The 13,333-nt window shown below is 31.5% G+C and overlaps 1 pseudogene; it reads right to left on the bottom strand.

Annotated features, from left to right (window-relative positions):
* Positions 1 to 2,875: 2,875 nt before the first annotated feature.
* On the bottom strand, positions 2,876 to 9,617 carry LOC142518382 (external alternative NAD(P)H-ubiquinone oxidoreductase B2, mitochondrial-like; annotated as a pseudogene).
* Positions 9,618 to 13,333: the final 3,716 nt, after the last annotated feature.

Raw genomic sequence — 13,333 nt, 5'->3', positions numbered from 1 at the left:
TTATCTAAATCTCGTTATTATATTTTTCATTATTAATTACCCACGTGCGATACCCACGTGCATCGCACGTGATCAGTCCTAGTATATATATATATGTAAGTTTGAATTGTGAATTTACTTAGTTACCCTTTCACTCACCATTACTTCATTGATGTTTTATTTATTTATTTATTTATTTATTTAGGTGATATATGAGTTTGAATTGTTAATTTACTTAGTTATCATTTCACTCACCATTACTTCATTAATGTTTTATTTATTTATTTATTTGATTTTTCAATTTTCTGATCTAAAAATTGATACTGAAAATAAAAATAACTTTATTTCATTATTTTAGTTGAATGAACGACAAATATTACAAACACATTAGTATGATATTTTATTTTATTTTTAATTTCATAAATTGTGATATTTAATTAATGTCTTAATACACATATCAAACTTCAAAAATGTCATCTTTATGGTACTTTTCCAATAAAAATGGACATTGATCAGACCATGTAGATTCTATATGCTCTTTCGCAAATTTTTCTTATATTTTATTTTTCGTGTAGTTTGATTAGTTTGATTTATTTCAACTAGACAGAGAAATTAATGATTAATTAAAAAGAACGAAAATTACTTTCTATTTTGTATTAAATTTATTAGAAATCCTTATAATTTTTTAACAAAGATAATTTTTTTAATAAATATGAATTATAATAATAATTTAGTTTCATTCATTAGAAATTAATTTTCTAAATATGATATTTTTTAACTTTGTATTACTTATTATTTTATTTATATATGTGTTCTGCTTCACATATTTATTTGATTGATATTATATAAAAAATGTATTTACCATGAAATATTAATCATCTATATTAATTTACAAATGATCTATTCTGATATAAAATTAAATATTTATAATATGTATTCTAAAAAAACAGAGAAAGTTAAACAAAATCCGCAAGGAGTTAAAAGTTAGCAGATCTATATACCTATAAATATATGAATTTGATTTTTGAATTTTCTTAGTTACACTTTTATACATCATTACTTAATTAATGTTTCATTTATTTATTTTGGTGAATTTTTAATTTTCTGATTTAAGGGTTGAGATGGAAAATGAGAATAACTTTATTTCATTATTTTAGTTGAATTGACGAAAAATATTACAAATACATTAGTATGATATTTTTTTTATATTTTTAATTAATAAATTGTGATATTAATTAATGTCTCAATATATATCTCAAGCTTACACTTTTCTACAAGTGTTATAAAAACTATGCGAGAAAATGTTATCTTTCTTATGGTTTTTTTCCAATCAAAATGGATATTGATAGCATGTAGATTGTATATGCTTTTTTGCAAATTTTTCTAATATTTTTTTTTCAATATAATTTGATTATTTTGAGTTATTTCAACTTTATTCATAGAAAAAGAAATTAATGAGAAATTAAAAAGAATGAAAATTATTTTATATTTTTGTATTAAATTTATGAGATAATCCTTATAATTTTTTAATTAAGATAATCTTTATAATAAATATTAATTATAGTGTTAATTTATTATCATTTGTTAGAAATTAAATTTTTTATATATGATATTTTTAAATTGAATGTTACGTATATGTGTTTTACTACAAATATTTATTTGATTGATATTATTTTAACTTTTTATTTAACATGAAATTATTAATCATCAATATTAATTTTCAAATGATCTATTATGATATAAATTAACTATGTATAATACATATTTAAAAAACAAAGTTAAACAAAATTCACAAGGAGTTAAAAGTTAGCAAAAACAAAATTGATATTTAACTTAATAACAAGTTTAGTGGTTTTATTTTAACATCATTATGATAATTTAGTTAATTAAGTGAATTTTATTTGACAATCTCTATATGCACTTCATTTAAAAATATTGTGATTTTGGTTTTAGTAATATTCATTATTCTATTAATTTTATTTTTATTATTTTTCATTGTGAATAATATTTGGATGAAAAATATCTTTGTTAATTTGATAGAGCTATCATTATGTTATAATCACACGAATTGAAAAATGTTATATAAATAAATGAATATATTCAATTTATCGTCATCATGTATTTTTATTTATTGTGTTTTGATATATTTAGATTAATAAATACATATAAACAAGATGTTATTCAAACGATTTTAAAAATTATCTAAATCTTTATTTTTTATTATTAGTCACCTACGTGCATCGTTGCACATAGGTGATCATTCCTAGTAGAAGAAAGTATACTATTAATGGTGTAAATGTTCTTGTTTGAAGCTCATCCAGTGTTCGGTAAAAATGATAATGCCTTCGAATTTAGAAAATCTGATATGATACCTCAGGGGATAACCTCGGCCTACTTTCGATAGCCTATGTGAATTCATCATATTCAATATCCTAATAATTCCGGGAGATCATCTTAAGGCGTAAGGCTCATCAGAAGGTCGCCCAATTCACCTGGATCCGTTAGATCGTCTGAAGACCCACCCATGACTCAATTTATCCAGATTCGTTGAGAGATCATCCGGGAGCTCATCCCAGCTTATCTCCAATACTTCCACAATCTTGTTGATCACCAAGAAGTGGCCGAGCTCCCGAGCCTACCTCCCATCATGGTCCGAACCCACCTCACAGAATATATTATTGCGTCAATTGAGAAGGTCTGGGCATACCTCCCGAGCCAAGCTCCCATAGAAATCCGGGTATTAGACGAGCTCATGATTACGTCGGAGTTAATGTGTAGCTCGCAGAAATAAAACTCGCAGAGATTTAATCTAATATTATCTAAGATTCGGATAATCCAGAGTCCTTCAGAATCAGGAGTCTACAAATGAGAATCCAGAGTCCTACGGAATCAGGACTCTGCAAATATCAGAGTTTTGGTCATCAAAAAATTTCAGTCACATAAAGACTATTCTCCTATAAATATCAGGTTTCGGTCATTGTTTATTTTATTCATGTGTTCTCTTAATATAGACACACATAATATTCTCTATGTTTTTTTATTATCTGACTTGAGTTTCGGAGAGACTACGCCAGAACAATTGTCCGACCCCCTTCTGGCATTCCTTTTTGTGCTTTCAAATTTCGAAAGTCCGACCCGATGTTCCAAAGCGAGATATGACCTCTCAGCTACCCTCACGATTTTCATCAACATCGTGATCTATCCATGAATGAAATAACTTTGAGTGAGGAACAAGTGAGATATACATATAGACAACAAATACCTTTGCTTCCAAGAATAAAAATGATGTGTGCAACAGAATCTTGTGCATCCACAAAGAAGTACGTTGTGTATACATGTTCTTCACGACGTTCGTGTTCATGTTTGTCTTCTGAATCAATGGTTTAAATTTTTTATAAAACTATCTTTAGTAACATTTATACTTAAATAATGTTTACAAAAACTTATTTTAAATATTTATAAAATGTTTAAAATTGTATTTAAAACTGACAATAACTTAAAATAAACTCTTACAAATATTACCTTTCAGAATGTTGGCTTAGTGCATGCTACATTAACAAATACCCCTCAAGCCTGCAACCATTTTTTCTCTTTGCCTTGAAATGGATCGAATTAAAATGTCCTGGCTAAGTCAAAACTCAAACCTAGACGTAGAAAGGTGATTGCATTTAGAGCTAAATTATTGATTTTATCAATCTCTGATTTAACGGTTTCATAGATTGGGAAGGAATAAATTTACTCGAACCATTTGTACGATTAGTAAATAATTGGGCTTTGTATATTGCGACAGCCCGTGACTTCGAAGATGAGACCGGTTCATCTGAATGGTTAAAATAAACGATGAAGGCAATATAATATACGTCTAAATGACCCTCTTTTATGGGTGGGCTACTCGGTGGAGTTTGGATGGATAATCTGGTTTCAAATTAATTACATTTAAAATTTGAGATTATTTTATTTGAATGAGAATAAAAGTTCCTTTTTATCAACGTACCAGTCAATCCATCCACACATTAAGACGAGGGGGAAAAAGTGAGTACCAGATCAAGAGTAAAGCCGCCGTTAGAAATTATTGATACAAACGCTCACATCTAGCTCCAAAATTTGGTGCACGTAGTGTACCTTCACCTCCGCAAAAACATTATTGACAAATCAAGATTGTAACAACTTAAATATGCTGCGCATGCCATGGGTTTTGAAAGAGACACAAGCCATGTGGTTCTTACTTGAAACAAATTTAGAACCTGAAACAGCTTTAAATGCAGCTGGAGTCTCGTCCAAAAATGAAACACCTTCCCCAGTCTGATATGACCAGTGCTCTTGTTCGCCAACTGACTAATTTGCTGTCTAAACAGAATTCGTTTTATCATTCATATTTTTCACAGATAACCTAATATTTCAGTAACAAGAAGTATAAACCTTGCATAAACAGAATACCATAGCCATTGAGTGCTGTGACCAATAGAAACCCAATCTCCAGGAAGCTGGGCCGCAGTCTGCTCCCCTCCCAAAGGAGCAAATTGTCCAAAGTGCTAGTACCTTTAACGATATCAAGGTATTAGGATGAAAGCAATACATAAAACTATGTGATCATATAATAAGGCCATTATGCTCTAACTGAATAGCCATTTGTTTGTCAACCTTAAAAGGATATTGAGTCAGGTTGTACCTGAAGGGGCGGAAACGGTGCCGTCCTTCACCCCTAAAGCGAATCGGACCTTCTGGACTTTTCTCACACTTCTCCATGCGGTTCAAGCAATCAGAAAGATAGGATCCCTGCTGTGCCGCAACCTGCAATGACATCAAGAAAGCATAACAGTTACATCAATGCATCCATCTAATTGCTTTAAAAATACAGCCATAATGTAGTACGTAATCAAAACCTGAGCAGTTGCTGGAAGATTCTTCATTTGAGAATCCACCTGGGAAAATGCTAACTTGAACTCTTCAAGGTCTATTTCAACTGATTCCTTGACTGCATCCCCTTTTGAATCTTTCAGCAGATTAACCAAACTATGCATTTGTTTATTTTTCATTGACTTCAAATATAGTCCTACTTGAGGGTATCTTTCGCATACATCGTTAAGAACTTCTTGGAATTCCTTAACTGTCAGTGTGCCAGAGTTGTCTGTATCTGCTTTATGAAATATAGCCCAGATATCTTCCTAAAAAAATGAACAGATGGGTTTAAGATAAAAGGAAACTAATCTATTAGAACAGTAAAATCAAATTATTTTAGCTTAACTGACACAAAAAAGGCAACGCGAGAGACAAACTCAAACTACCAGAAAAATTTCTGGTCATTATTGGGTCACTTAAGTATAACTACACAAGCATCTTGACATATGAACAGTTATTCTTATATATATGATGACTGGTAGTCTGAAACTGGAGCCCACAAAGATTCATAAAGCACTTCATGGGCAGGCTTGAGTAGTACGTAGCAGAAATGTAGAGTTCCCAAATCCGAAACCAGTCAACCCCACCAACTATTATTGTTTGTTACTGGATGCTTGTCTTGTAAACAAACTTCAACTTTCAAGACCCTGAATTGAAACTTATATAATCCATTAAACTTCCACTCCGTTGCTGAGGTACTTTCCAAGTTCAGCAATGAGCTAAAAGCCTCAATCACATCCACTCCTCAAACAGTCTTGAAGGAAGTAAATGGACATACATGGAAAGCCAACTCAGCTTACTCAGAGTATGAGAAAAACACGCTCCATCATATGATTTGCAGTACAAGATAACGGAATATAATAGATTTGACGATGGATACCTGAGTAGTGAACTCTGTTCAAGACAATTGCTGGTTACAATCTACAATTGCATTCAAATTTGCCCATTTATTGATCAACCTTGGCCCATCAAATTTATGCATTAAGTTCTTTGAGTTTCTAATGAAGTGTTAGAAGTCAAGAACAGTCGTGCTACTATAACCTAAACACAACACACCAAAACACTGTGAACAAGAAACTTACATGTTTAAAATATGATCTGTAGCTTCGAGTAGTGTTATCTGAACTGTGTCTTTAAGCTTCGGATATAGTTTAACAAGATCTTCCCTGACGTAATCATGAAGCTCTGCTGCAAACTCTACACCTGTCGGACCTCCACCAACAACAACGAAATGAAGAATTTTCTTTCTTTCTTCATCACTTAGATTAGGTAAACTAGCCCTTTCAAAGCAATCAACAATAGTCCTACGAATCTTTTGAGCATCTTCTATTTCCTGCATGAGAAGCAGTTTCAAGAAGTAAGTTTGCAAGGATAAAGGCGCCGTGTATAACAATCTTCATACCCCTGATATTGGGATGGTCCATTTGCATGTATTTTTATGCAACACAGTGAAATGACTAGGTTTCAATTCGGGTCAAGGGCTAATAAACAATACTTATATTCATCAATTTAAAAGCAAAGTGAAAATCATCTTCTGTGCATTACAGAAGGATTAACATAGACATAGCAATAGGTGAGAGTAACTCTGAAGATGTTACCTTTAAAAACTGACAATTTTCGGCCATGCCAGGGATATTAAATGTATTTACACGGGCTCCAATGGAAATCACAAGGTAGTCATAGTCCACCACAGTTTCCTCGGTCTCATTAGGATTGCTAGACAAACTAGATCGACAATAAACTTTCTTATTTTCCGCATCAATCTTGTAGCACTCTGCTTCCTAATAATGAACATCTAAGTTTTTCTGCCAAAACATAAATTACATCAAGCAATGACTAAAAGCTAAATAATTACAATAACTTAAAATGCCATTAGCTATGCCATTAAAAAATTTCACACGACGCCACCAACATCGAGGTGGAATTTTGTCATGTCTATAGCTTGACTTAACCATTTGGCATAGAAGGAAACTAAAGATTATTCTTGAATTCGAAGCAGGTACTTAACTAGGAATTTCAATTTGGGGGTAAAATTAAATTTTTAATAAATTAATCATTATTATTTAAGGAATATATATTTGGGAAGGAAAACAGTCTGAAAAAAAATTGCTTCCTAGATACAATATTAATTTAATAGAATAGAAAATTAAAAAAAAAAACTATTGTTTCAAAATATTGACAAACATTTAACAGAAACAACAAAATATCTTAGATTGCAGTCGCAAGTGGACAGACTAAATATTTTAAATACAAAAAGAAGTTGAAGAATTGAAAAGAGCAGAAAAGATAGACAAACTGAAATATGAAAAAGAAACCAGAGAGATGAAGAGGAGAGTGGACTGTGGGGATTGGGTACTCAAATTGTATGGAAGTTGGACTTGTGGAAGTCAGACTAGTGGAGTAACAAAAGAGAAGTTTTTAAGAACTTGGAGGGATAATTTATCCATTCTGGGGAGGGAAATCTTACAATCTAAAAAATAATACATAAACTTTAAATTTCCATAAAATAGAGGGAGGCTCGGTTGTAACCTCCCTCCATCTCTTATTCGAAGAATGAGATATCAGATATACATTACAATACATATCATAGAGCCATTAATTACGAACTCAAAGAACGACAACACACCAAGTAGAACCTGATACTTTGATCAACTGCTTCCAGCATAAAGTTAAGGCGCTTTTCACTTGAAACTGATTTCAGTGAAAATGAAAACATAGATATTTGAAGGAAAATGCTTTAAAAAAATTATGTTTCAGGAGAAAAAGAAGATTTGTAATGCCCCATTTATTATACTAACCTTTCTCACAATGTTGCGAATCGGTTCAACAATGCTGCGAGGTTCCACAGTGCCACATGTAACACTAGGTAGCAATGGGGTGAATGCAAAATAGTTACGTGGGGATATCACCTGAACATCATACGAGGGGTTTTTAAGGTTCTTTAAAAAACTTGTTCCAGCCCACACAGTTCCAAGAACCACCACTCTCTTTTTCTTGCTATCAGTCTCAGCTGAGCAGACAATATTTCCTCCATTCCCAGGATTAGCATCAGAATATGCCACAAGGCCCCCACCACTGCCATTGAGTTAAAAAAAATGGAATGCAACTAAGTTTCCAAATTATCTTCATTCTATTCAATGTCAATAGGTACTGGTTCACCTTAAAATTTTATGTACTAGTCAGGTATAGTTCAAATTATTTTGTTTTAAAAATGTATTGCAATTTGTAGATATTAAGATGAACAATTATGGCAGTTATTATAAGACTAACACCAACAAAAAATGCAGTCCAAATATGTTATTCATGAGCTTACATTAAGTTGATGGATATGCATACGCACGACAGCAAGGAAATATCAACTTCTTTCTTTACCACAACACAACTGGTAATCAGATAAATCTTGTCGAGAATACAAACTAATTTATTTATTTGAAAAGGAAGCAACAAAGAAATGTGTGTTTCATTAGTCCTGAACTAAGTATATTGAACAAATAATTGTGTCTAACTTCCAGAAAACCTCAGGCAACTAAAACTTTTCTTTAAATTTTCGTCACTCATCCAGACCATATAGCTTTACTAAGAAACAAGATGAAACCAAATTACTTAACAGGCAGATTTACTGTAGATCAAAAGAAGTAAACCATTTATTTCCGCACCGCGACAGCAATTTAGATGAAACATTTTGCTTCGACAACCAATAACTGATTTCTATAATATAGGCGAGAGATCATGGGTTCTAAATCGAGTTGTAGTAACCCGATCCTGGGGTGAAATATACACGAGTAAATCATTTTCTTAATTAAACAGTCGACCGAAGTAATTTTACAAATTATTTCACCCGATCCCTTACTTTAAAAAAATAGGGCAGAGATGAATTTCCTCATACTGTTAAATTGTCGGGTATTTTGTTTTTAACTTTGGTCAATTATTTAATTAAAAAAATGACCTCCAATGTTATTTTACGGATTTCCCCGTCAATTGTCATGGATCTAAACCAGTTTACCTGCTATTAACGCTAATTAAGTCCTGAAAACAACAACAAATTCCATCTCCAATTAACCTTAAGAAACTAAGCACCTCAGTCCATAAGTTGTTAACTCAATTTCATTAATTGTTCAGCGTCCAACGGGCAAAATTGTGCTCCCAAACCATCTATCACAGCTTAAACATAAATCTAACCAAAATAGAACTATATTTTCTAATAGAAGAAGAGAATAACAATAAAAGGAAGAAAATCAGAAAGAACTTAAACAGCACCAAGCTCAGCAAAAAGAAAAGAAGAATCAGACAAATAACAGATCAGCGCTCACCTGACGGTGAAAACAATCAACATCTTAGCCAGCGAAAAATTGTCACGGAAAGTTCTAGTAATTTTCTGAGAGACCGTCATTTTCCGCAATTTTTCCTCGTTTAACTTGAGGTCACCTGAGAACAAAAAACGAGGAAAAGAATAAAGTAATATACTCTAACACTCGAAAAGAACAGATAATTTCATAATGACAATAGGTGCAGGGAAGAAGAGGTTTATTTAGAGAGAGGAATAGTATGTGCTAATTTCTGTGTTCTCCTTTCTTCTTTTGCGGGGTTTGAACTAAATGGAAATGAGGAACTTCCCAAATACGTGGGAAGTGGGTGCTAAAAGCGTGATCGTGTACTCGCTCATTGATTTTAGGCTTCGCCTGAATTGGCGTACAACAAGCAACACGTGTCTTGAAGACGGCTGCTTCTCCTCTCATTTCTGGCTTGGTAGATGTTACTATGCCGAGTGATGGATTACAATAAATAAATAAATATATATATATATATATATATATATACACTTCTACACTTCTATACTATCTATACTTTATACTATCTATACTATCTATATTATCTTATTAAGTGTGAGGACATGATAATAACTACTAGAGAGGACACGAATTTTTTCTTCTAATTTTACCTTTATATGATACTAATATTACACTTTTATTTTTGTTTTTGTTTTTTCAATTTCAACACACAATCTTCCAATTTTAACTTTATATGATACTAATATTATATTTTTGTTTTTTGTTTTTTTTTTCAATTTCAACACACACTTTTATTTTTTTTTATTTCAACAATTCAAATATCAATTTAGTCCCTCCATAATTTGTCAAATTTCACTTTAGTAGATCGATAATGATAAAAAAGATTGTAGACACACATCGTGTGTGCAGAATAACTAGTTTATATATTATGTTTGAATGAATTACCATTATTTATCTTCTTACTTTATGTATTGAGTGACACTATATATATATGAATAATATGAACAAAACATTTTTTTTACTTGGGGATTGATTTCAGGGTACGCATCTAATTTATTTTTTGTCCACCGGAATTATTAGATTTATTTTTATATATAAAATAACATTTTTTTATATTATATATGTCATGTTCATATGAAATAATGACTATTATATATATGAATCATTACAATGATCATTAATAAGTCGAGTTGATTCATAAAATAAAATAATGAGTATTATGTATATGAATCATGATTTTGATCATCAATAGATAATAATGACTATTATATATATGAATCATGTTATTTTTCTTTGTTTTAATGAAAAAGTTTGTGAAAAAATAATTTTACAAGAAAAATTATTATGTATTTTCTAAAATATTATATTATATGTAAAATGATATTGTTTTGGTTAATTCTATTATGTGCCATCACATTAAATTCGGTGTCCCTCTAATTACCTTGTATTATCTTTTTGTATGTCATTGTTAATTTTTTTATATATATATACTTTGTTGGATTATTTATGGGGCTGACACACTGTAAGGCCACCTTAATATATCTTTCTCATATTTTCGTATATGTTCCCTGTTGGATGCCTACGAGTTGTCTGCCTTAATTTTTTCCTTCTTTAAAAAAAAATATCATTAACGATGCAAAATATCAAAAGTTACAGCTTGTCATAGATGCATAAATTCACGTATAGGGTGAAAATTAAAAATAAATATAAAAGTCAATCAAAACTGATAATTGAAAGAGTGAAAATAAATTAAATGATCAATGCTCCCTAACATTTAAATCTCAAATCAGTACAAAATCTTAATATGTAAATAGAGATGTAAACGAACTAAAATATTTGTGAGTTATTCGAAGTTCGTTTAGATAAAAAAATTCGTTCGTTAAGCTAATAGAACCAAACTCGAGCTTCATGATGTTCGGTTCGTAAGCTCGTGAGCATGTTGCAATCTCCGCTAGTTTTTTGGATTAGCTTATTGGGCCATAAATTTTATAACATATTGCTATTTTAATTAAATATAATCGAGCTCGAGCTCTCAACTAATTTTTTTGTTTAGATTGTTGTTCCATGAGTTTTTGTCTCATGTTACTATTCTAGTTAAATATGAGATATTGAAATTATATAAATGAGAATCATACTATAATTTCTGATATTTTAGTTGACTTTTTGGCTAAAATGCTCGACAAGCTAAAAAACAAATTTGTTTGACGAGCTCGAAAACGAATTCGTTTAACTAGTAGAGCTCAATCCTAGATCGTTAAACATGATAAACAAGTTATAACAAATTGAGCTCGAGCTCACCGTTGGATGCCTACGAGTTGTTTGCCTTAATTTTTTCCTTTTTTAAAAAAATATCATTAACGATGCAAAATATCAAAAGTTACAGCTTGTCATAGATACATTAGTTCACGTATATGGTGAATAAATAAAAATAAATATAAAAATCAATCAAAAATGATAATTGAAAGAGTGAAAATAAATTAAATGATCAATGCTCCCTAGTATTTAAATCTCAAATCAGAACAAAATCTTAATATATAAATAAAGATATAAACGAACTAAAATATTCGTGAGCTATTCGAAGTTCGTTTAGATAAAAAGTTCGTTCGTTAAGCTAATAGAACCAAACTCGAGCTTCAGGATGTTCGGTTCGTAGGCTCGTAGTCATGTTCGCAAGCTCGACTAGTTTTTTGAATTAGCTTATTGGGCCATAAGTTTTATAACATATTGCTATTTATATTAAATGTAATCGAGCTCGAGCTCTCAATTAGTTTTTTGGTTTAGATTGTTGTTCCATGAGTTTTTGTCTCATGTTACTATTCTAGTTAAATATGAGATATTGAAATTATATAAATGAGAATCATACTCCTTAATTTCTGATATTTTAGTTGATTTTTTGGCTAAAATGACAAATTTGTTTGACGAGCTCGAAAACGAGTTCGTTTAACTAGTAGAGCTCGACCCTAGATCGTTAAACATGATAAAAAAGTTATAACAAATTGAGCTCGAGTTTAGTATTTTTCAAACGAGCCGAACTCGATCCTAATAATAAAAACTCGAATCGAACTCGAGCCGAGAGCTTGAGCCTGATAGTGTTCGCCACAGCTCGACTCAACTTGTTTACATCCATAGATGTTATGGTATTTCTTGTGATAAGATCACCAAGAGGAATGGGTAATAAGATTATCTTTCAAAATAAAATTAAAAAACGGTTATGCTAGTATAAACAAATTCGCTAACTAGTGATGCATCTCAATAGTAATTCAAAGATAAAAACTTATATGAGACGGTCTCACGGGTCGTATTTTGTGGGACGGATATCTTATTTGGGTCATCCATGAAAAATATTACTTTTTATGCTACTTTTCATGCTAAGAGTATTACTTTTTAATGTGAATATCGGTAGGGTTGACCCGTCTCACAGATAAAGATTCTAAGACCGTCTCACAAGAGACCTACTCTAATTCAAAAATATGTGTGAAGGGGAATGAATAATAAGATTCTCTTTCGAATAAAAAACGATTATGATAGTATTAAACAAATCCTTTAACTAGTGATGCATGTCAATAGTAATTGATGAAGACCGGATGAATCGGGTAAAAGCTTGGTGGACGATTTCACCGGGTCGAGTTGATGAGCTGGAGATGGTTGTCCGGGCACCTGGACCTGTACTTTCAAGGGAGAAAGAATGTTAATAGGCGCCGGAAGATTCTCCGGCGTGATCACGTCGACGCTCAAGTCAGTCAACGGTTATAGGGAGAATTTGGTAATAAATGTTGTAGGCAATATGTAAGTGAATGAATCCTTAATGTTAAAAAAACCTGGTATTTATAGAAAGAAAATCAATGATGTCATTGTTTTCATAGCCCACTTACTAATCATGGCAAGATGGTTGCATATACCCTGCTTTTCTAACACGCCAAACTGTCCATTTCGCTACGCCAAATCTGTGACAATAATGATTACCAATATGAGGTATCTCATACTTGTGCACTGAGTAAGGTGCTATTATCGAGGTAACTCGGGTAGAAAGCCATCAGCCGGAAACTCGTCTGGAATCCCGGGCTTCTGGTGGCCCAACTAGTAGAATTTTTTGTTTTTACTTCGTCACCGGTTACTTCAACGATTATTAATTATGAAGTAGTATATACCAATTAACTTCGGTAATA

The sequence above is a fragment of the Primulina tabacum genome, chromosome 11 (genome assembly GCF_025594145.1).
Source record: "Primulina tabacum isolate GXHZ01 chromosome 11, ASM2559414v2, whole genome shotgun sequence".
Taxonomy (NCBI): Eukaryota; Viridiplantae; Streptophyta; class Magnoliopsida; order Lamiales; family Gesneriaceae; genus Primulina; species Primulina tabacum.
Note: the sequence above shows the minus strand (reverse complement) of the source record. Positions and strands in the feature narration are given on the sequence as shown.